Source organism: Rhineura floridana, chromosome 22, assembly GCF_030035675.1.
Source record: "Rhineura floridana isolate rRhiFlo1 chromosome 22, rRhiFlo1.hap2, whole genome shotgun sequence".
NCBI classification, from domain to species: domain Eukaryota; kingdom Metazoa; phylum Chordata; class Lepidosauria; order Squamata; family Rhineuridae; genus Rhineura; species Rhineura floridana.
The window spans coordinates 10,082,317-10,105,122 of record NC_084501.1 but is presented as its reverse complement, the minus strand read 5'-3'; the positions used below and the strand labels follow the sequence as shown (position 1 = coordinate 10,105,122).

Below are 22,806 nucleotides of genomic sequence, written 5' to 3'. Positions count from 1 at the left end.
AGCAATAGAATGCAATTTTATATGTTATTTTCACAAATACATGCATTTCTGTGCACATTTTACCCTGGTACATATTCATTTATGTATATGAGTATTGGCTGGAAAACCACATTGCAAAATTCAGAGAAGAGAATTTCAAAGGATGGCTGTGTTTCAACCCATGTATTGTTTTGGGGAGTGTGAATTAGGTAGGTTTGCCTTTAAATGCGGACTGAATCAAATTTCTCCCCCACCTGTACTCAGGAATGGGGAACCTGTAACAGGACGTCAGCTCCCATCATCCTTGAGCGTTGGCCCTGCTGTCCAAGGCTGACAGGAGTTGAAGTGGGCTAACCTCTGGAAGGCCACAGGCTCCTCATCCTTGCTGTAATTGCTCTGACTGTCCAAGAGCTATGACTGGAATTCAGTGATCTCTAGCCTGCATTTCCTTGCTATCCAGCCCGCTTAAGATCTTTCCCCCCCCTTCAGCTCTTTCCAGCACTGCCATCCTTCCATTTCCTATTCAGTGCTGTCTCCCCTTATTTAAAAAATGGATTGGATTTGCAGAGCTTTGCAACAGCTGATGGAAGACCAACACACTGGTTTAGAGCACCGCTGTGAGTTCAGTGCTTCAATGAATAATGTTTACCTGTCTCTTGGATTCAGAGAAGCAGCCGGGAGGAGGTTAGAGTTCTCGGATCTTGGCTTTTAACGTGACTTTCCTCCACCTCTTTTTCCCATTGACGTTTCTGAAGGCCTCAACACCACTTGCAAGCTGAAAGGAGCCGTTTCACATGCTGTGGATCTCTGCCAGTCTTCTCTCCTTTGCTCCTCACTGTGCCCAGATAAATTCCAAGTGTGTCTTCTATGCCACCATAGGCCACGCCAAGGTGGTTCAAGGAAACAGCCCTTTTTCAGGAAAGGGAGCACTTTCCCCTTCCCCAGCAGTTCCTGCCCCCCCTTTTATCTTGTTTTGCTTATTTGCCTTCAGATCCGGTGGTCTGAGCTGGTACTGCTTTGCGATCCCATCATAATGGACAATCGGTGTCTTCCCTTGAATTTGAACATCTGGGACAGCACAGTTTCAAAAACAGTCGTGGTTCAGACTTCCTGAGACCTAATTTTTAAGCTTTCCCCTCTCCTTTTTTTCTGCTTTCTCCAGAACTTACATCCAGCAATCCTCAAGCAGATCACAGAGGGATGTATTTCCAGGGTTTGGCTGTGACAGGGGAGCAAGCAGTGGTCTCCAGCCTGATTGACCCACAGAACTGGCTTGTCAAAGATGGGTGGGTGGAACTGGTCTGTAATGCAACAAAGACTTTCTTTTTCTGCCCCCCAAAAAGGATGGGGGGAGGACTCCAAATGATCCAAGTATTCCTTCCACGGTCTGGCAGTGGAGTGAATCCTCCCAGAAAAGCCGGAATGCTGATTGAATTGGGTTGGCAAGGTGAAGGCTGCAGGAACAACCAGCAGTTTCAACAAAACCTGCAAAAAAAGTAATTAGAGAAGGCTGTTAAAGTCAGAGGCAGAGAAGCTGTTCCCCACTGTCCTACAGAATCCTGCGTGCTGGGGTGCTCTGTAGGCAGCCCTGCCCAGTTTGACAGTTCAAAGACAGGCACTGACTGGCAAGCACTCGGACCACTGAGCCACGAAGGACACACCAGAGGCTGACTCGCTTCTCTCTCACTCACTCACTCACTCACAAGCAACAGGGCAGTTGTTTACCAGCGTCCTGCCTTCAGGGTACCATTTCCACATATTTTTTTTTTTGGCATGTGGAACAACACATGCAGCAGAATGAGGTGGTAGCATGCTGAGGTGTGGTAGCGCTGACTGACTGAACCACTTTGGACCACAGGGGGAGGCACTGCAGTTTTTAAAAACTCCTGCGAGTGGAAAGCCAACATAGCAGGCAAAGGGTCTGGGTAAAAACCGTTCCCTGTTATATGCTCATTTTTTATTTACGGGGAGCTCTCTCTGTGTGTGTTTTTGTAACCCAGTAGAGCATTCACAAATGGTACCCTCCACCTATAATCAGAGATGGTACAGTCCCTTCTGCCACCTCCTTCTGCTGCATGTGTAGTTCTACTCTTTGTTTTAATTAACAATTACTGAAAGTTTTTTTTTAATATAAACATACAGCCAACCCCCATTTTTGTTTTTCCTCCCCCCACCCTTACTTTAAATAGATTTTAAAAATGAAAATGAATTAAACAAACCTTTTAAGAAATATATGTATAAAATATTTTTTAAAGGACTGGCTACAGCAATTTAAAATTACAATATTAAAAATGGTTTTAAACAAATTACAGTCACAAGAATAGGTGGACACTAAAATTTATATATCTCGGTCTCAAACGCCAGGGCAAAGAGGTGCGTCTGCAGCGGGGAGGGAATTCTTCAGCTTAGCCTGTGTGCACATTTCAGGTTTAAAACACAGTGAGGGTGTTTTTTCTTGCCGCTTTTCAATTCGATTTTGCAAATTCTGGTACACACCACTACGCTTAGATGCATCTCCATGAGCCTGTTGTCTGTTCCCCCCCACTGGTTTCCCCACTCCTCCACTACCCCACCCCCTATTTGTGAATCTTTCATCCCTCCTCCCCCCCTCCCCCCAGAAATCATCACCTTCCCTTTTTCCCCCTTTGAGGAACACTAAAGTGAAGTTTGAAAACTGCTGTCGTAGGGGGTTTGGGATCCGATGCCTTTCTTTTACATGGTCCTTGGTGTTATTTAGATTTTGAGTATATATTCTCCCTATAGGGCATTTTCACAAGCGAGGCTTAAATTGGTTTCTGCGATTAAATGAGTCTATATATAAAGAAGCCTTGAACTCAGTTTTAGTGGAAAGGCAGGGTGCCACTTCTCTAAATAAATAATGCAAGCACAACACTGTCTAGAATATCCTTTGTCTGAACGTCCATTTCACATAGTCAGATAATACTCACATTCAGTATTAAATGTGAATGTTATAGGATGGAAGTCCAGTGCTCAAATTATGGGATAAAGGGAACTTAAAGAGATGCACAAGCCCCAACCTCTGTCTCCCTCCAGTCCCATTATTAACCAAATCATGTCCCGCTGGAAGGGATGGGAGAGAAATTCAACTCAGTTTGCATTTAAAGACAAGCCTACCAAATTCACACTTTGCAAAACAATACATGAACCAAACACAGCCATCTTTCAAAATTCACACTCATTCAAATTTTGCAATGATGTTCTTCAGCCAAGGATTGTGCACAACAATGCATATACTAGGGTAAAGTGTGCAAAAATGCTTATATTCATGAAAATTATTACAAAATGCATTATAGCAGAGAAAACTGCTTTGCAAAAATTCCTATATTAGGCAAGATTGCAGACAAAAATGTGTATATTAGGAGAAATCTGCACTAAAAAGCTGATGAATTTTCATCAGGACTTTTTTTTTAATTGCAAACTTATGTGGAAATGTGGAGAACTAAATTTCAGACTGGAAAAATGAGCTACTGAAGAGAAACCAAAACTGACAGATTTACGCATCAGTAGTAGCCTTCTGGAAACAGTGATTTGAACACTGGGCGGAAGTGCCTATTGCATGGAATGCAGAGCAGCTGCTGAAAATGGCAGCTCCGTGTTGAGTTTTCCCTCCCCCTTGCCCCCCCCTCTACATCCTTGGCTGTGACTATCAAAGCTGGGAAAACACCCATCGAAACTTCAGGACAAAATGTAAATGTACTGCCTTCAAGTCGATCCCGACTTATGGCTACCTTATGAATAGGGTTTTCATGGTAAGCAGTATTCAGAGGTGGTTTACCATTGCCTTCCTCTGAGGCTGAGAGGCAGTGACTAGCCCAAGATCATCCAGTGAGCTTCATGGTTGTGTGGGGAATTGAACCCTGGTCTCCCAGGTCCTAGTCCAACACTCTAACCACTACGTCACACTGGCTCCCACTTCAGGACAAGGTGTAAGCCAAATTAGATGTTTTATAGAGTGGGAGGAGGGAAGTCGGCATGGGGCTGACATTTTTCAGTGGCAACCTGCTGTTCTTCATAGAAGGTAGCTCCGCCTCCCCCTGCCGTGCAAAAAAAAGAAGGTAACATTCAGATCCCACAATTTCTCTTTGAGTTCTTTTCTGATGGATGGCGCTTCATGTAAGTCTAGGATGATGGCATTGCTGTTCATGGCACGGCACGATCCTCCCATGCTGCGATGCGACCTTCAGATTAATTTGTGAGAGTGGGACCAAAAGACAAAGGAGGTTGGGGATCCATTTGGGATTGCACAGTGGTGGTCTGCAAAAAAAATCTCCTCCTTTTGCCCGGAATTAATTGGAAGCCCCCCACTTCCGGCTCTTACATTTCCATAGCACAAAGAGATAGCTATCCTTGCTGCTGTGGACAAAGATGCCAGGCGAGGGAGGCCAGCTCTCCGCACCTCCCATTGCAAAAGCAGTAGGGGGACTTCAAGCCAATTTGTAAGAACCCCATGTTACTGAGAAGCATTAAAAAAAAAGCTACAGACATTAGATTGCCTTTCATTATGAGGATTCTGAAGCTGGTTAGCCCAGCTGCAGGCCCTTTCACATTCTATCTCCTTCTTTTTATCACTTCCCTCTCTCCCTTCCTCTCTGCTTTTGGAAAGAGAGGGAAGGGCCATAGCTTAGTGGAAGAGCACCTGCTTTGCATGCAGAAGGTCCCTGGTTCAATCCCCAATGGCACCTCAAGGTAGGGTTGGGAATGTCCCCACTCTGAAACTGTCAGTCAGTGTAGATGATCATGAGCTGGACAGACCAAGGGTCTGACCTGGTGAGAGGCAGCTTCCTGTGTTCACATGGTTGACTGAGGCCTTCAGTTGGCACTACTGTTGAGCACAGAAGAGACAGGGTTGCCAGCTTTTTGATTTCATATATATTGCCCCCTTGCTAAAGGGGTGGGCTGGAGAGATGGAATTGAACTTGGAGCCTGGAAGAGGAGGAGAAGAATAAAATTTAAATGGTGGGCTGGGGTTTTAGGGAAGGACCAGAGCTCAGTGGTTAGAGCATTTGCTTTGCATGAAGAAGAAGCTCCCACATTCAATCCCCGATGGCATCTCCAGGTAGGACTGGGTATGTCTGAAACCCTCAAAGAGCCGCTGTCAGTCAGTTTGTAAACAGTTCTGAGCTATTGATGGACCAAAGGACCAACTCAGTATAAGATAACTTCCTGTGTTCCTACGTAAAGACTTCAGTCTCCATTACCTACCAGCATGAGGGGAAAAATGGATGAGGGAAGAACTGTGGGGAAGAAAAATCTGAAGTTTCCATAAGATACATGGAATTTCTCAGGGGTGTCTGTTCCATCCACCTCTACCTCCGGTGCAAGGGCTTTGGGGTTAGGAAGTGGTGCTTAAGGCAGCAACCCTATATACCAGGGGTGGGAACCTTTTTCAGCCCAAGGGCCACGCTCCCTTCTGGGCAGCCTTCCCTGCCAGTGGTGGGTGGGACAGAAGCAAAAGTGGGCGGAGCAACACATGTAAATACTACCTTTGTACAATAGGCTGGTTTTCTAGCCACACTTGCATATCTCTCTCTATCCTCCACCCTGGCAAGCAAGAATCATGTTCAGAGTTGAAGGTCATGTTTCAGCCAGGCAAAAACACTCAAGGAGGGTGTGAAGCATAGCCTGGGGGAGAGTCTCAAGGGCCAGACAGAAAGGCTTGAAGGGCCACATTCGGCCCCTGGGCCTGAGGTTCCCTGCCTTTGCTATATACACTTACCTCGGATGGGAAGTACAGTAAGTCTCTTGAATTCAGTAGAACTTATTCCTGAGTAGGCATGCAGAGGATTGCACTATAAACCCACTATTGGTTTTCATTGGGAAGCCAAGTTCAACGCTGATCAGTGCTTCCAAACCAATGGCCTTCCCTTCTCATCTCCCTCTGTGCTAACTAGCCCAGCCCTGAGCAGCATCTGTTTAAAGGCTGCCCCCAGAGTCTGTGTCCGAGGCCCCTGGAGACTTCTGGGGCCTGACAATATGCTGCTGTGGTGTGACATCATTCTGAAGTCGCTCATAATTAAAGCACTTAAATTGTTCTTGCATCATCCCTTGGAAACATCCTCCGGCTGCATCCTTTCTCCCCCCACCCCCAAATGTTGGCACATCCATGAACTCCTGTCTTGTTTTCCTGCTGCAGTGCGCAGCTGGGACACAACATAGAGGTTGTTGGCTCTACATGCAAACCTCTCAGGTTTCATAGCCCAGCACAGGGCTAGCCCATGGCTGGCTCTGGGTGGCAGCATGGAGGGGGCACATTGATGCTGGGGCCTTGAGGCTGTCAGGGGGGCCATTGAATAGATCTATGGAAGCTGGACAAAAGCTTCAAGCCAAGATGTCTCATAAGCCAGTGGGGAAAGGGAGTCTCAAACTAGGCTCCCACCAGTTAGGCTCCAGTATATTACCTCCTGTGCCACCAGTGCTCTGTTTCTACTGTAAGTCTGGCAGTCTAAGCTCTGTGCTTGCAGAGCACCTCCTAGGCTGCAGTACCAGGCTGCCCGAGCATTCTGTCAGCTGACCTCCAAGGACCAATCCTTCCGCGTTGGCCCCTTTAAAGCCTCAGCCTCAGAGTTTCCTCCTCAGTCCGAACAGCTTGCCTTGGGTGCGAGGTGATAGTCAAAATCCTTGTAATCTCTTCTTGATCACTGCCCTGGGCTCTTGACCCCTAAATGTTTTGGCCATGCAGCTGCTTCTGGCCCATTTGGACTGCCAGCCACCGCTCTCCGGGACACTGGAAAATTTGTGCCTGCAGCTTGGTCTTTGCTGAGGTCTGATAGCCCTTAGTCCAGGGGTGGGGAAATCGGTGCCCTCCAGATGTTGTTGGACTCTGACTCTCCTTGTCCTCAGCCATATGGCTAGTGGTCAGAGATTATGGCAGTTGTAGTGCACAACATCTACAGGGCCATAAGTTCCCTATTCCTGTCTTAGTCTCAACTAGCACTGCATGATGGGAATGGAGACTGCTGGCTCATAGTTGCCCCTCCAAGTGCTGAAAGGTTACATTTGTTAAAAAGAATTTGGCATCTAGCTTGGCTCAGTAGCACAAATCACTTGGGTGTACTCTCAGTTTGTCATGACTAATCGCTTCTTCTCCTTGCTAGTTAAGAGGGCCCACTGACAGTCTCTTCTCACCTACCCACCCCAAATCCTGGTGCCAATCCTTGATAGACCCAAGGAGCAGCGCTTTCAAAGTGATTCCTTATTAATTAATCTGCTAATGGTTTATTTCGGCGAGGCAATCTGAAAGGAGAAGAGGCCATCACATGAGGGCCAAAGAACGAACGGGGAGCATAATTCATTCCCATGGGATGAAATATGGAAATATATGAATAAAAATAAATGTGTGCTGACATATGTGTGTGTCTATGAATTTGCTGCTCCTTTGTGGAGCTCCGAAACTCATCTTAATTCCTTGCTTTGTGATGTTTTGATTGGAGCGTTTATTTTCATTTAATAGTAAATAAATTGAGAGGTGCTTTGATTACTCTCTGGAGTCAGGCATGCTGCTAAATATCCTAACAAACTCTTTTGAGGCAAGGTGGAGGGGCCTAGCATATTTTTTTTAAATGTGGGGCATTCTTTGGGGTTTCATGTAGCAGTGCAGTGGAGCTAGGAGGTTCTGAAGCTAGCAGCATTTGTTGTGTCCGCTGGGCCTTGAATATTCTGATTTGAAAAGTCCCCTAAAATATTTTAATTCCCACTTGTTATTATTACATTTATATCTCACCCTTCTTCCCAAAAGGAGCCCAGGATTGATTGTAACAGGCTGATTAGAGATTTGGGGTTGGGTGGTGACATTACTTTCTCATATGGGTATGTGTGTGGTTTCCCCATAATAATAAACTTTACTACATTTTTATTCTGCCCTTTCCCCAAGTTGCTCAAAGCAGTATACACAGGGTGGTATTCAATGCTAGTTCTACTTACCCACTGCCGTTAATAGACATGACTAACTTAGATTCATTAATTTCAGTGGGTCTCTTTATCCTCACTACAGCCCTATGAGGTAGGCTAGGCTGAGACACAGTGATTAGAGCAAACCCATCTCTCCCTGTTCCGAGGGGAACACTCTAACCACAGTACAACACTGGCTTCCTAACATACTTCACATCTGTTGTTTCAGTAATCCTTGCAACAACCCTACCAGGTGGGCCAGTATTATTCACATACTGCAGATTGGCAGGCATAGGGGATGGCAGTGGATGAGCTCAGTAGCTCTGAGTTCCACTGAGCATAAACAGCAAACCAGACTCACAGAGTGCCTAAACTCCTCCCCTTCACTGAGCTAGCAGGAATTTAAAGAAACAGAATGGAGGCTGGGAGTTGTGATGGCTGGGTGATCAGTTTCTTCTCTGGAGCTTACAGGGGAGTAGGGGAAGTCAGTCAGTTACTACAGCAGCAGAACTGTGCAATTTTGTTCCTTGTGCGGGGTCTGATCCCCAGGGCAAAGGGCAGGATCTGCCCTATGATTCTTTTCCCTCTAGATGGTCTGAAAGGTGCCATCTGCACTATACATTTAAAGCAGTGTCAAACCATTTTAGTCAGTCATGACTTCCCCCAAAAGAATCCTGGAAAGTGTAGTTTGATAAGGGTGCTGAGTGTTGTTAGGAGACCCCTATTCCTGTCACAGAGCTACAGTTCCCAAGAGGGATTGATTGTTAAACCACTCAGGGAATTAAAATTCTGTGAGGGCAATGGGTTCTCCTAACAACTCTCAGTACCCTCATTTGTTATTATTTATTATTTGTTTATTGAATTTATATCCTGCCCTTCCTCCCAAAGGTGGCCATGGCAGTTTGCAAAACAAGTTATGATTCCTGGGATTCTCTAGGGGAAGACATGACTATTTAATGTGATGCAATACCGTTTTAAATGTATAGTGCAGATGGAGCCCAAGTCTCAGACTGATCCTCTGGCCTGCGTGGGGGTCTGTGTTAGCGATGGGCAAATCAGTTTCAGATTCTCTCAGTTTCTCATTTTTCCAATCTTAAATTCCGCTCTCCACATCTCCACATCAGTTTGCAATTTTTAAATGTCCTCATGAAAATTCAGCAGCATTTTAGTGTGAATTGCTCCTATATACACATGTTTGCATGCAAATGTTTGAAAGTAACTTCCCCAAATATAATGCTATTTTTACTACTATATGCATTTTTATGCACACTCTCCCTCAATATATGAATTATTGTACACATTATTTGGCTGAGGAACTGCACTGGTAAACTCAGAGAAATGCAAATTTTGGCAGATGGCTGTGTTTTGGTTGGCGTACTCTTTTAGAAATTGTGGATTGGGTTGGCCTTTAAACGGGACTTGAATTGAATTCCTCCCCCATCCCTAGTCTGTGGCTTCCCTGATCCAACTTTGCATTGGAGTCGTTCTTTGAGGTCTCTGGGGACTGGAAGATGATGGCAACATGTGGACGAAGTGTCATCATGCTAAAGCAGGCAAAATCTTATTATTATTATTATTAAGCACCATGCATTTACATGGTGCTGTATAAAGAATGTGGGGGCAGGTCCCTGGCCCAAGGGGCTTCCCATCTTGGCAACAGACACGGTGAGGATGACAGAGGGCAGAGAGGGCAGTAGATGCAGAGGTAAACAGGGGAAGAACCTGCAATTATGGCTGTTACATGTACTTTGGCATAGCTACACTACAACAGCCTCCCCAACCTGGCTGACTCTAGATGTTGTTGAACTACAACTCCCATTAGCTTCAGCCAGCATGGCCAATGGCCAGGGATGATGGGAGTTATAGTCTGTCCAACAACTTCTGGGGGCCACCAGGTTGGGGAAAGCTATAGCAGGTTGTGGAAGAGTGGATAGAGTGTTTTTTCTCCCTCTCTTATAACACTAGAACTCAGGGACATCCAATGAAGCTGCATATTGTATGGTTCAGGAATGATAAAAGAAAGTATTTCTTCACACAACATATAGATAAACTATGCAGTTTGCTCCTACAAGAAGTAGTGGTGGCCACCAACTTGCAAAGCTTGGAGGAAGGGCAGGATATAAATTCAATTAAAATTAAATAAATAATAAATAAAAGGATTAGACAAATTATTATCAGTGGCTGTTAGCAACAATGACTATGTTGCATTCTCCCCTATCGGAGGCAGTATCAGTTGCTGGAAACTGCAGGAGGGGAGAGTGTTTTTGCACTCAGGTCCTGATTGTGGGCTTCTCATGTGCAACTTGTTGGCCTTGAGAACAGGATGCTGGACCAGATGGGTCACTGGCCTGATCCAGCAAGGCTCTTATATATATTGGGACTAGGAGCTGTTCCAAAGGCTTTATCAAAATGCTGGGTTTCAAGAAGGGGTATGAAGTGTCCTTCCAGAGTCATTCCAGGAGGCCATTCCAGGCATGAACTCCAACAAAGGATTTGATGGATGAAGGAAACTGTTCCTGGCAACCCAGATATCACTGGGCAGAAGGATTAATGGAGGAGGAGGGATGGAGGAGAAAATTGGAGGGCCAAGGGAGGTGAAGCCAGAGGAGCGAAGGTCATAGGAAGAGATGTGGGTTTTTTGCATCATCCTTGAAAGCCCCCTCCCTACAACCTTGTTTTAGGGGTTTAACCCTTACTCCCTTTGCACAGCTGTGAGCTTTTGTCTAATTGACCCTCCTGCTCTGTACAGAGAGAGAGAGAGAGAGACTTTATTGTTATTGTTTTTAGCCAATGGCCATTACACTGTGGAGAAACATACATTCTATGAGCATCTGGGAATCCCAGGCAAGGTCATCGTAGTGCCTCACTGTTGAGTACATGTGTCCTGTCTGGTTTTTCTAACCTCCATCTCCTTTTGGGTGCTAATATTTTTTTCTTTTTCTTTTGGCTGTGACACCTTTTTCATATTTTGGCAAATGGAAAACAGGAAAGGAAAGGCTTTTGAGAGGGGAATGAAGCAGCTCCCCCTGTTGCTTCACCAACAGGGTGTCCTCCAGATGTTTTGGACTACAACTCCCATCAGCCCCCACCAGCACAGCTGATGGGAGTCCTAGTCCAGAACATCTGGAGAGCATCATGTTGGCGAAGGCTGTGCTAGCCTCTCTCTGCGGCTGGGATTTAGGAATCCATGCTGACCTGGCACAGAATTCCCTCTCAAGCTCCTCTCCTCTCTCTCTCAGCCGGCTGTCTTGTGAAAAAGAGGCACAGACAGAGAGAGAGAGAGAGAGGGAGAGAGAGAGAGAGAGAGAGAGAGAAATGTCCACAGCGGAACCTGCCTCTGTTTCCCATCCCTGTGCACGAATTGGACTCTGTGTGTTTGTGTGTTTGTATGTGTGTCTTCTGCTAGAATAGTTGTAAGCAGCAGTTCCATTAATTATGAATGGATAACAAGAGATTCCCTGTTGTTTGTAAATTAGCTACGCCCCCCCCCCTTTCTTCCTTTTTTCTAAATTTATGCTTCTTAGAAATAAGTTTTCTCAGAGGGGTAGGAGAGCAGGAACATAAGAATCTGCCTACTGGAAATTTGGGGAAGGGGACCTGAATCATCCCTCAGGGCCAATACCATCACTTCAGGATGTGGGGCGGGGGTGGTGTTGCAGGTTTGATTATTCCCCCGCATTCCGGAATCTCGCTTCCTATGGAAAGCTAGCACTCAGAGGAACACCGAAGGTGCTTTATATGGAGTCGGACCATGAGTTTGTCTAGGATTGTCTACAGTGAGTAGCAGCAGCTCTCCAGGGCTTTCAGACGGGTCTTCCCTAGCCTTACCTGGAGATGCCATCAGGGATTGAACTTGGGACTTCCTGCATGCAACTCATGTGCGCTGCCACTGAGACATGACCCTTGCATAGGAAGCTGCCTAATAACAAGTGAGAGGACATTGGCCCATCTAGCTGGATATTGTCTACATTGACTGGCAGCAGTTCAGTAGGGTTTCAGACAGAGGTCTTTCCCCAGCGCTGTCTGGGGATTGTTTCTGAATACAAGATGCTGGGAATCACAAATGGGGAGAGTTGCCTGTTTTTATTTTATTTATTTATTATGAGATTTGTTAGTCGCCCATCTGGCTGGATAGCCAGCCACTCTGGGCGACGTACACGATAAAACTGTATATAAAACTGTTAAAAATTTAAAAACACAGTAAAACTAGCCCATTCCAAAAGCCTGCCTAAAAAACCAGGTCTTCAGGGTCCGGCAGAAGCTCATTATAGACGGGGCATGGCGTAGATCATTTGGGAGAGAGTTCCATAGGGTGGGGGCCACAATTGAGAAGGCCCTCTATCGAGTCCTCACCAGTCTAGCTGTTTTGACAGGTGGGATCCAGAGAAGGTCTTCTGAGGCTGATCTTGTTGAGCGGCATCCCTGTCGATGCTGGAGGCGCTCCTTCAAATAAGCTGGGCCACAACCATATAGGGTTTGTTGCGCTCAGGTCCTGCTTGTGGGCTTCCCTTAATGGGCATCTGGTCTGCCAGAGGGAGAACAGGATGCTGGACTAGATGGGCCATTGGCCTGATCCAGCATAGCTCTTCTGATGTTCTTACATTCTTAACGCTCTCATTGTGTTCTTCTCGGGTCAGTCTAGCCCTTTTTGTTTCTACCTGTTCCCAAATTTGCTTTAAACGCCACCATCAGCTCTCCTCCTTTAAGCGAAACATATTGAGTTTTTTTAGGTGGGGATGTGCTTATTTAAGTCCCTGGCTCCTGCCAAGGGTTGTTTTTCAAGCCCTTCTTAATAGGAGAAGAAAGCCATTAAAAATAATTACATCGTTGGAAGCCTTCTGCAAGTTGCATGGAGAGAGCCAATGGTAGGAGGGAGGGCCAGCTGCTGCTGCTGGTAGTAGTGATGCTGGTGAAATAATCCACTGTCTAGATCTAAGGTCATCCAACAAAACTGATCAGTGGCATGAAGCAGAGCAGAAGGGGTATAAACAACAGAGTCCAGTAGCATCTTGAAGACTAACACATTGATTGTGGCGTTGAGCCTTGGTGGGTTAAGCCACTATTTCATCAGATGGATGGACTGGCAAGGGAGAGTTGGGAAGTTTACGTACAGAAGGAAGTATGCTTTCTCTCCAGTAAATGCAAAACTAGCCTATGGAATTCAAGGTCACGGAGAAAGAGGCCGCAATGGCAATCAGCATCACCTTTCCCCCTAATAATTACATCTCTTTTATTTGTTTATTGCATTTCCTCCCACTCTTCTTCTTAGAATAGCAATGGGGAACCTCTGGCCCACAGGCCTAATCAGGCACTCCTTGCCTCCCCATTTGGCCCATGAGCCCATTTTGGTCAAACCACACCCACCTGCCAAAACACGTGGGGAAAGGAGTTACAGATAGGATCTGTTGACTGGTGCCAGTTCAAAAGCATAGCATCAATCTAACAGCTAGGTATCGATTCAAGTTCATTCTTTGTTGACCAGCCACTGCTTTTACCGATTTTCCCATCCCCGCAACAAATATTGATATTAATATCTATTTTTGAAATATAGATGCTTTCTCTGCAGACAATTTTGAAAGGAAATATTAATAAATGAAAGGAAATATCAGTAACATTATCATTCTTAATATTAATATTTTAGAGGTGGATTTTTTTAAAAAAATCTGTTTTCAAAAATAGCCTCAGAAAATTTCTACATAAAAATCCAATCCACAACAATAGAGAATAAGCTAATTAATGGAAAATTCGATACCAAATCCAAATTGGGCAGAATTCTAGCACATCCCTATCCCCAATACAGACATGGTTTGGGGATTTGCCTCTTTATCCTCAAGAAACCAGTCCTCAAGCCTGAGATACCATCATGACTCGTCTCTGGGAGTTGCAGTTCTGTAGCTTTCTAACAAAGAGTTCTCCACGCTTTAACCAGATAGAGTTGTATCTAACAAAATCCTACTTAGAGTAGAGCCATTGAAATCAATGAATATGTGTATTTCAAATCCATTGGTTTCAATGGGTCTACTCTGAGTAGGATTTTGTCAGATAACCCACAGTTCTTGCCATCTGTGACAGTTACTCATTCCATTTCAGAACTGGTTAAAATAGTTAGGAAATTATGGTAGCAAATTTCTGTAAATTCCATTGCAAGCAGACCTGATCAACGTCTCCCAGACAAATGTGCGGATGGGAGTATTCTTTTCCTTTGGATTTTGTATTTCTCCAAACTTTGTGATGTAATTCTCACAAAATGTGCACTCTAGGATAGAATGCTCTGAGGAATGTGTACATCGGAAAAATATGTGATTAAATAATGTTATTTTCACTGATATTTTCATTTTTATGCACACTTTCCCCTAATATATAAATTTCTGCAAACATTGGTTGGTTGGTGAAAAGTGCAAATTTTGAAGGGTGGCTGTGTTTCGGTTCTCATGTTGTTTTGGAAAGTGCAGATTTGATAGATTCACCTTAAAATGTGAACTGAATCAGATTCCTGGCCCTTCCATACTAGTGGGTGGGACACAGACACAGAAACACACACACACACGACTGTGGCCACTATCAGCCATGTTTCCATATACAAGGTGCCAGGACACAGAGAGTCAGCCCGGCTTGTGTCTGAAATCTGAAAGCTGCCAGGATTTTCAACCTGGTGATTAAACTCTCTCTCTCACTCCCCCGGAGAGCAGGGAAGGTAATAAATCCACATTGTGCCATTGCAGCGAACAGCTTGGGATAATTGCATTGGTGAAATAAAGCAAGCCGTTGCATATTTGGATGTCCTGACCCCGCTTCCCCACCACCACTGCCATACCATCAGGGACCCAGAACTCCATATTCTTGCTTCCAGACAAACAAGAACCTCATTGAGAATTTTTCTCAGGGCTGGGAATGTGTGTTCTGTTCCCCACTCCCCGCCCCTCACCAGCCATTCTCGGTCATCAGCATTAAGAATCATTTGTCTGCACAGCTAGAAAGGATGTGGAAGGTCATCTAACCCAGGGCCAAACAGAGGCTGAGCACCATGTCTCCTGGGAGACATCAATAGTCGCACCCCCTCATCTGGATTCTCCTGCTCTGTTACAGCAGGCTGAGCCCTTGTGCCCTACTCATCCTCCACAGGAGGGGCTTCATCAAGTGGGATCTTCTGCATAGTTGCTTCCCGCCACTACTCCCTTTCCTTGTCCTCAGTTGTCACTAGGGATGGGCGAGAAATTCAATTCAGTTCACATGTAAAGCTGAATTTACCAAATGCACACTTTCCAGAACAACATGAGAACTGAAACACAGCGATCCTTCAGAATTCTGAAGAGTTTTCATGAGGATTTTTTTTAAAGTTCACAATTGCTAGAGAAATGTGGAGAACCAAATGTATGATTAGAAAAATGAGAAAAAGAGAGAACCTAAACGGACAGATCATTTCATCCCTACCTGCCACCCACTCCTGGTTGGAATCAGAGGGAACCATAACACCCTGGATGGATTTCTGACCACTTGCTTTTGTCTCGCCAGTTTTGATCAGGGGGTGTCATGTAGAGCCCACAGGCCTTATAACACACCGTTAAGGGCCTGTAGTACCCAACCCCACTCCACAGAGATGATAGAGCCATCTTCTGAACGAGAAGACTTTTAACAGGAGAGGTGCTCTCTCCTGAGTCTGTCACTGCATTCTGCAGCAAAATGTTACGTATGTATGCATAATACGTTTTCGATATCATATTCTGGCTATAAATGTTTAAGAGCAGGTAACTCCAGCCAAAGTTCCAGCCACCACTTCTTACCGTCCAAATTGTGCTGTCTGACTGAGGTGTAATTGATAGTTTAGGGTCAGATTCAAGTGAAGTTGACATTTGTTCAGTGAAAAATTATAGGCATCCCCCCTCCTCTCTCCAAGACATATGCTGGGCAGGGAATTTGATCCTCTTAACTTACTTACACATAGACCCACACACATACCTTTAGATTATGAAGCCTTTTACAGTTCCAGACTGTGTCTGTCTAATCTGCATGTGTATAAAATGAAACAGGATTTTTATCACTTTGTGCATTGTGGGGTGAATTTACAGCAGGTGTGGTTGACATAGGGAGAGGCAGGGAAGTGTGTATGTTGGGAGGGGGACAGCAGGAAGGGAATTACGTTCCAAATGCAAATGACACACCAAATCTGAACAGCTGGAATAATTTATTTTAACTGCCTCTGGGTGCATTGTTTTGGCTGCTCTTCTCCCTTTCCCCCATTAAACCCAATGTAGGGAGGGCATTGCTATCATATCCTAATCACACACAGCCACATGAGAGATGGGGCCACTGTCGGATCGTCAGTGCATGGGTATGCTGGCATCTTCGGTGGCTGATGATGGGTCTACAGAGGCCAACAGGGAAAGGAAGAGATCCTCATAAAGGAATATTAACAGGGCAAGGGAACCTTGGTGGGAGGAGGAACACAGCTGTGGAGTGCTGGAAACTGTCAGATTAGGTCCACCCTGTGGCCCACAAATACCGTATCCCTTCTGGATAGCGGTAGGACCAGATGTGGCCAAGATTAGCGCTTTTAGACCCTTGTGAGAGCCCTGTTGGTTTATTTGCTTTCATGAAGGTCACTCCAGTCCATGTCCTCCTCCCCCCACTTCTATGCATTCTACCACAACTTCAGGTTGGAGGGCATACTTGCCTTTTGTTGTGAGATTTTAATTATTTGTTACTTAGAGTGAGGGAACATCACTTAGAACCAGGGTGGAGAACCGAAATTTGGCCTGAGGGCCACATTTCCTTTGGGGCAACTTTCCAAGAGCCAAATGCCAGTGGTGGGCAGAGCCCGAGGCAAAAGTGGGTAGAGGAATGGATGTAAATGTTACTTTTGTACAGTAGGATAGTTTCTACACACACTACACACACACACACACACACACTTCCATCCAGGCAAGCAAGAGGCATCAAGAACACATTCCAGCCTGCCAAAGACACTCAGGGTGCAATACGATGCAAGGGCAGTGAGGGGTGTGGCCTGGGGAGAGCAGTGTGGTGTAGGGACAGCTCTAAGGGCCAGCTAGAGAGGTCTGGAGGGCCACATTCAGCCCCCAAGACTGACATTCCCCACCCGTGACTTAGAAAGTCACCCAAATGGGGTTGGTGGGATGTGTGTGTGTGTGTGTTATGTGCCTTCAAGTCGATTACAACTTATGCCAACCCTATGAATCAGCGACCTCCAATAGCATCTGTTATAAACCACTCTGTTCAGATCTGGTAGTTTCAGGTCTGTGACTTCCTTTATGGAATCAATCCATCTCTTGTTTGATCTTCCTTCTTTTTCTACTCCCTTCTGTTTTTCTCAGCATTATTGTCTTTTCTAGTGAATCGTGTCTTCTCATGTGTCCAAAGTATGATAACCTCCATTTCATCATTCTAGCTGCTAGTGATAGTTCTGCTTTAATTTGTTCTAACACCGAATTATTTATCTTTTTTGCAGTCTATGGTATGCGCAAAGCTCTCCTCCAACACCACATGTCAAATGAGTTGATTTTTCTCTTATCTGCTTTTTCTACTGTCCAACTTTCACATCCATGCACAGAGATAGGGAATACCATGGTCTGAATGATCCTGACTTTGGTGTTCAGTGGATCTTTTCTAGTTCTCTCATAGCTGCCCTCCCCAGTCCTAGCCTTCTTCTGATTTCTTGACTATTGTTTCCATTTTGGTTAATGACTGTGCCAAAGTATTGATAATCCTTGACAAGTTCAATGTCCTCATTATCAGCTTTGAATTTATTAATATGGTGGGATACTGGAACATAATAACATAGACAAAGAAATAAAATTATCCTTTTAATTTTTCAAATCACTAACATGCAAGAAGACGGGATTGAATCTCTTGTATTTGCATCTTTAAAAGCCAGCCTAAACAAGGTGACACAGCGCAAGTTCCCAGAATAACATTTCAGCCAAGCTCAAATGTAAATAGCTGTTTCCTCTGACTTTAGGGACTGATACAGGGGTGCTGTCCAGCAGGAAGCTCTTCTGCCTATCAATGGGATCTGTTGGCCGGTGCTGCTTCAAAAGCATCCAGTCAACCTAACAGGCCAAGTTCATTCTTTGTCTGCTAGCTGCTGCTTTTACCAATCTGTTTTTTCCCTTCCCAAAAAATATATTTATTGATATAAATATTTTGAAAGGAAATATCTTTAGAATTATTGTTCTTAATCTTTATATTTTAGAGACAGATTTTTTAAAAAAACATTCTGAAAAATAGCCACAGAAAATTGCTATATAAAAATCCGATCTGCAACTATAGGGAATAAGCAAATTAATGAAATAAGTGGAATTCTGGCATATCCCTACTTCTGCCAGAGTCCCATTGAAATGAACAGGAGTTACACAAGCACATTCATTTCAGTGGGGCTTGTCCTGCTGAATTGGATTGTGCCAATTTTGTTAAACAAAAACGAGAGAGGGTGTGAAGAATATTAATTAAATAAGCTTAGACTTTTTATCAAAGCATCTAAGTATATTTATTTAGTTCTCTTTCCGTTTTTCTTTTTAATGAAATGGATAGGACATGCAAAGCTCTGTCACTTGAGATTCAGGAGCAGCTGTTGGCCTTACGCTATAATTCCTGGATGCTGCCATTCATCTTTTATTGACCAGCTGATCAAATTTATAACCTTCCCTATCCCTAGGCTCATACCAGGTAACAACCATTTTTAAAAAATGGTGGGTTTTTTTTTTTATACAAGCAGCCACCATGTTTCTCCTAACACACTTCTACTAAAGCTTTAAAATGGTTGTGAAGGACCTTTGTCCCTCTGAATGTTGCTGATCTACAGGCCCAGCAAGCATGCCCAATGCCCAGGGATGATGGGAGTTTATTTTATTTATTTATTTAACAAATTTTATATACCACAATTTCAAGAAAACCTCTAAGCTGTTTACAAGAAGCATTAAAAATATCAATAAGAATGACTAAAAACAAGTCATTAAAACACTCAAAAGATTATTAAAACAGCTGTAAACTAAAAAGAGATTAAAACAAATCAATATCTATGTGTCTGGATAGGCTTGCGTAAACAGAAATGTAAGCAGGCACCGAAAAGGATACAGTGAAGGTGCCTGCGTGATAATAGGCAGGGAGTTCCAAAGTTGTCGTTCAAGCAACTTGTAGTTCAGCAACATCTGGGGGGGGGGCAAAGGTTCCCAACACCTACTTTAAAAGGGTCAGATCCCAGTGATGCCCATACTTGGGAGGTCTCCTAGAGGCAGAGGAGAAGTCCAGAGAACAGGATCCCTCCCCACTCTCCAACAAACCCCAGCACCTCTGCCAGCAACCCTGAAGAATCTTCTGTTGTTGCAGAACCTTCAGTGGCCATTGTTTGAGACGCAGCACCAGATATTATAGAGCTGAAAAGGGTTAGGAAAAGGGCAACCAAAATGATCAATGGGATGGAGCACCTCCCCTGTGAGGAAAGGTTACAATGTTTGGGCCTTTTTACTTCAGAGAAAAGGCGAATAAGAGGCAACATGACAGAGGTGTAAAAAATTATTCATGGCATGGAGAAAGTGGATAGAGAAACGTTTTTACTTCCCCTCTCATAATGCTAAAACACAGGGACATCCAACACAGCTGAATGTGGGAAGATTCAGGATAGACAAAGGAAAGTACTGGAGGGTCTAAACTTCCCTACCACTGGCCTAATATGTTGAAATGTCTTACAAATGTGTGTGTTGTTGGGTGGGTGGGGAGATGAAAGCCAAGCCTCTCCCTGGCCTCTGCTTTTCGGCTCCATACTTAGAGCAAGAAGGAGATACAACTGGAGCAGACAGGGTCTCATCTGGACCCCTCTGGGCCCTTTTCTCCTGATGTGGTACTAAGTTGTTGGCCTGGTTGGAACGTCTGCAACCTCCGCAGGGCCTCTGCCTCCACACCCTTTCATGTCCTGCCTGCAAGCCGCTGTAAACATTTATGCAAGCTGTATCTCCTCCTCCGCCCTCCCCCATGTCTCGCTTTCTGTTTTAGCCCCCTTGCCTTTTGCCATCTGTTGGTTCTGAATGTTACTCTGCTCTCCTGGGCAGGCCCCAGATGCCTCCTAGTTTTTAGTTTTTTATTTGTAAAGGCTGCAAAATGTCTCTGGCATGAACAGCTTGTGATCCTGCCTCCTCCTTTCATTGACCCACAATCATCCTGCCCGCAGAGATGCTCAGGTGGCTGATCTATACCTTTAGCCAAGGCTTATGTAGACCTGGGATTCTACCACTTTGTAGTGCTGGTGGAGGACGAGACAGCGGCATTTTCCTTTTTTCAAAACTTCCTCTTGTGTATAAGGCTAGCACATCCGGGAGGAAAGGTTAGGTTTGAGGAGAGGTGGGGAACCTCAGGCTTGGGGCCAAATGCAGCCCTGTGGATCTCTCTCACTGGCCCTCAGGACTCTCCCCAGCCAACACAATGGTCACTGCACAGGTAATCTCAAGACTTTACTGCTATCATGTGCTTTATGTGGGGCTGCACTTGAATCTGATCGGGAAGCTGCAGCTAGTGCAGACTGCAGTAGCCAGACTGTTCACAGGAGGAGGCTTCTGGCAATATGTTACCCCGCTGTTGAGAGAGCTGCATTGGTTGCCAATTTGCTACCAGGCCAGCTCCAAGGTTCTTCCTTTAATCCACAAAGTGCTAAACAACTTGCACCCAACGCATCTTAAGGATTGCTTGATTCCTTATGCTCCACCTTGGTCACTGAGATCCTCTGACAGGGCAGTTCTGATGATTCCCCACACCCCTGAAGTTTAGTCAGCCTTTAGCTAGGGACTGAGCTTTTAGTGTGGGCCCTGTGGAACTCCCTACCAGTAGAGGCTCAGCAAGAACCACTCCTGCCTATTTTTAGAAGCCTCCTGAAAACTCTGTTATTCAGACAGTCCTTTGAAATATGAATTTCTTTTCCCCAACCAACTTTTACTGATGCTTATATTGATGTTTTACCAAAGTTACTGTACTTTTGTATGTTGCGTACCAGCTTGCTATATATATATATTTAAATGAAAAGTGTGGTCTATAAATATGACACACCCCTTTCCCAGCCACAACCTCTCTCCCCCCCCCAACACTTTCCAGTCACCACTCTCTTCCTGGGTCACAACCCTTCCTTGAATGGAGGGATTCTCCAGTCTGAGCATGTTGTCTCTGTGAAGCAAAGAATATACTGTTGACTGCCTCTATCCGTCCTCTTCCTCCACCTGCCCTGGGCCTACCTTGCCTTGCCCTCCTTGTCTGCCCTGCTACAACTTGCTGCCTGGTGACGATTACATCTGCCAGCCCTGACACGCCAACTGGAAAGGCAGTATCACGGAGGCTCCCCACTTTTGGCATCTTCCCAGTGGTATGGGTAATGGGTTTTTTTGTTTGAAAGGTTTCTGTTCATAACAACACAATCACACAATTGCTTAGTATAAGGATATTCTACAGCAGAGGTGTGTAACCTTTTTCAGCCCTAGGGCCACATTCCTTCATAGGCAACCTTCCCTGGGGGCCACATGCCAGTAGTAGGCGTAACCAGCAGACATGACTCTTGCCTTTGTACAGCAAGCTACACTCAAGCCATGCAAGATTCAGAACTTTCCGCTTGGGATGAAAGAGACATTCAATTCAGTTTGTATTGAAAGGTGAATACACCTAATTCACCCTTTCTGAAACAATATGAGAACCGAATCGCAAACACCCTTCAAAATTCTAATTTCTCTGAGTTTTGTAATACAGCTGTCCAGCCCAGCAATGTGTATTAAAAATGCATATGTTAGTCTCAGCAGCATACAAAAAAATGCATTATATCAGGGAAGATTGCTTCCTGAAAATGTGCTTTCTTAGGCAAAAATGCATGGAAAAATGTGTATATTGGAGAAATTGGCACTAAAATGCTGATGAGAATTTAAAACAAAATAAATAATTGCAAACTGCTGTGGAAATGTGGACAACTGGACATAAGACTGGGAAGCAGAGAAACCCAAATGGACAGATTTGCTTATCCCTAGTTTCTACACACTCGCCTCTCTCCATTGAGGCAAGCAGAGGCATTATCACGGTCCAAGGACACATTCCAGCCATGCAAAAGCACTTGAGGAGGGGGTGGAACAGGGCCAGTGAAGGGGTGTGGCCTGAGGAGACTCCCAAGGGCCAGACAGAAAGGACTGGAGTGCTGCGTGTGGCCCCCGGGGGCCTGAGGTTCCCCACCCGTGTGTTAACATGCGTGCTAAGATGCCCACCCCTTAATGCACCAGCTCTGCTACTGGATGCCATTGGCTTGGGAAGAGGCTTCAGATCACTGCTTAGCCATGAAGCGTGCTGGGTGAACTATGGCCCAGTTACTTTCTGTCTCTCAGCCTCACTGCTCAGCAACTGTGGCCCCATCTGCACTATACATTTAAAGCAGTATCATACCACTTTAAATTGTCATGGCTACCCCCCAAAGAATCCTAGAAACAGTCATTTGTGAAGGATGCTGAGAGTTGTTAGAGGATCTCCTGTGCCCCTCATGGAGCTACAATTTCCAGAGTTGCCTGGGAAGAGAGATGGAGTGTTAAACCACTCCCCCATGCTTTGCGGGAAGCCATAGCCTTTAAAAGTGGTATAATAACACTTTAAATGTATAGTGCAGATCGGAACTGTGTCACACTTAGAGGATGTAAAGACCCTGGAGGGAAAAAAAACAGAAAAATTTGAGGGGGAAACTGGTTTTTCTGTCCCCCCCCCCATTTTTCAGAAAAAATGGAAAATTGCAGGGGGGGAAGTCCCCTCCCAATTTTTTGTTTCCCCCCCAGACCTTCCCATCTCTAGTTGGGCTTTACCCCTCTGATCAGGTTCCAAGACTCCAAGGAAGGTGGCTTTCCATCAAGTAGGCCAGAAGCAGGTTCCACAGCAGCAAGCAAGGCTCAGAGGGCCTGG

The 22,806-nt window shown here is 45.1% G+C and overlaps 2 protein-coding genes across 6 annotated transcripts in view; one reads left to right on the top strand and one right to left on the bottom strand.

The window, feature by feature from the left end:
• The window catches only part of FLRT1 (fibronectin leucine rich transmembrane protein 1), a 53,106-nt gene extending 51,341 nt beyond the window's left edge, over nucleotides 1-1,765 (bottom strand). Inside the window, exons 1-2 of one of the 3 annotated variants that reach the window (XM_061606235.1) lie at nucleotides 1,705-1,765; nucleotides 629-1,464 (exon numbers count right to left, since the gene is read on the bottom strand). The gene's annotated coding sequence lies outside the window, so the exon portion shown is untranslated. Of the gene's footprint in view, nucleotides 1-628; nucleotides 1,465-1,602; nucleotides 1,663-1,682 lie in introns of those variants that run through there. The other 2 variants (XM_061606237.1, XM_061606236.1) reach the window with 2 other exon arrangements.
• MACROD1 (mono-ADP ribosylhydrolase 1) overlaps nucleotides 1-22,806 on the top strand; it is a 366,194-nt gene that overhangs the window by 103,292 nt on the left and 240,096 nt on the right. The gene's annotated exons all lie outside the window — the stretch shown is intronic.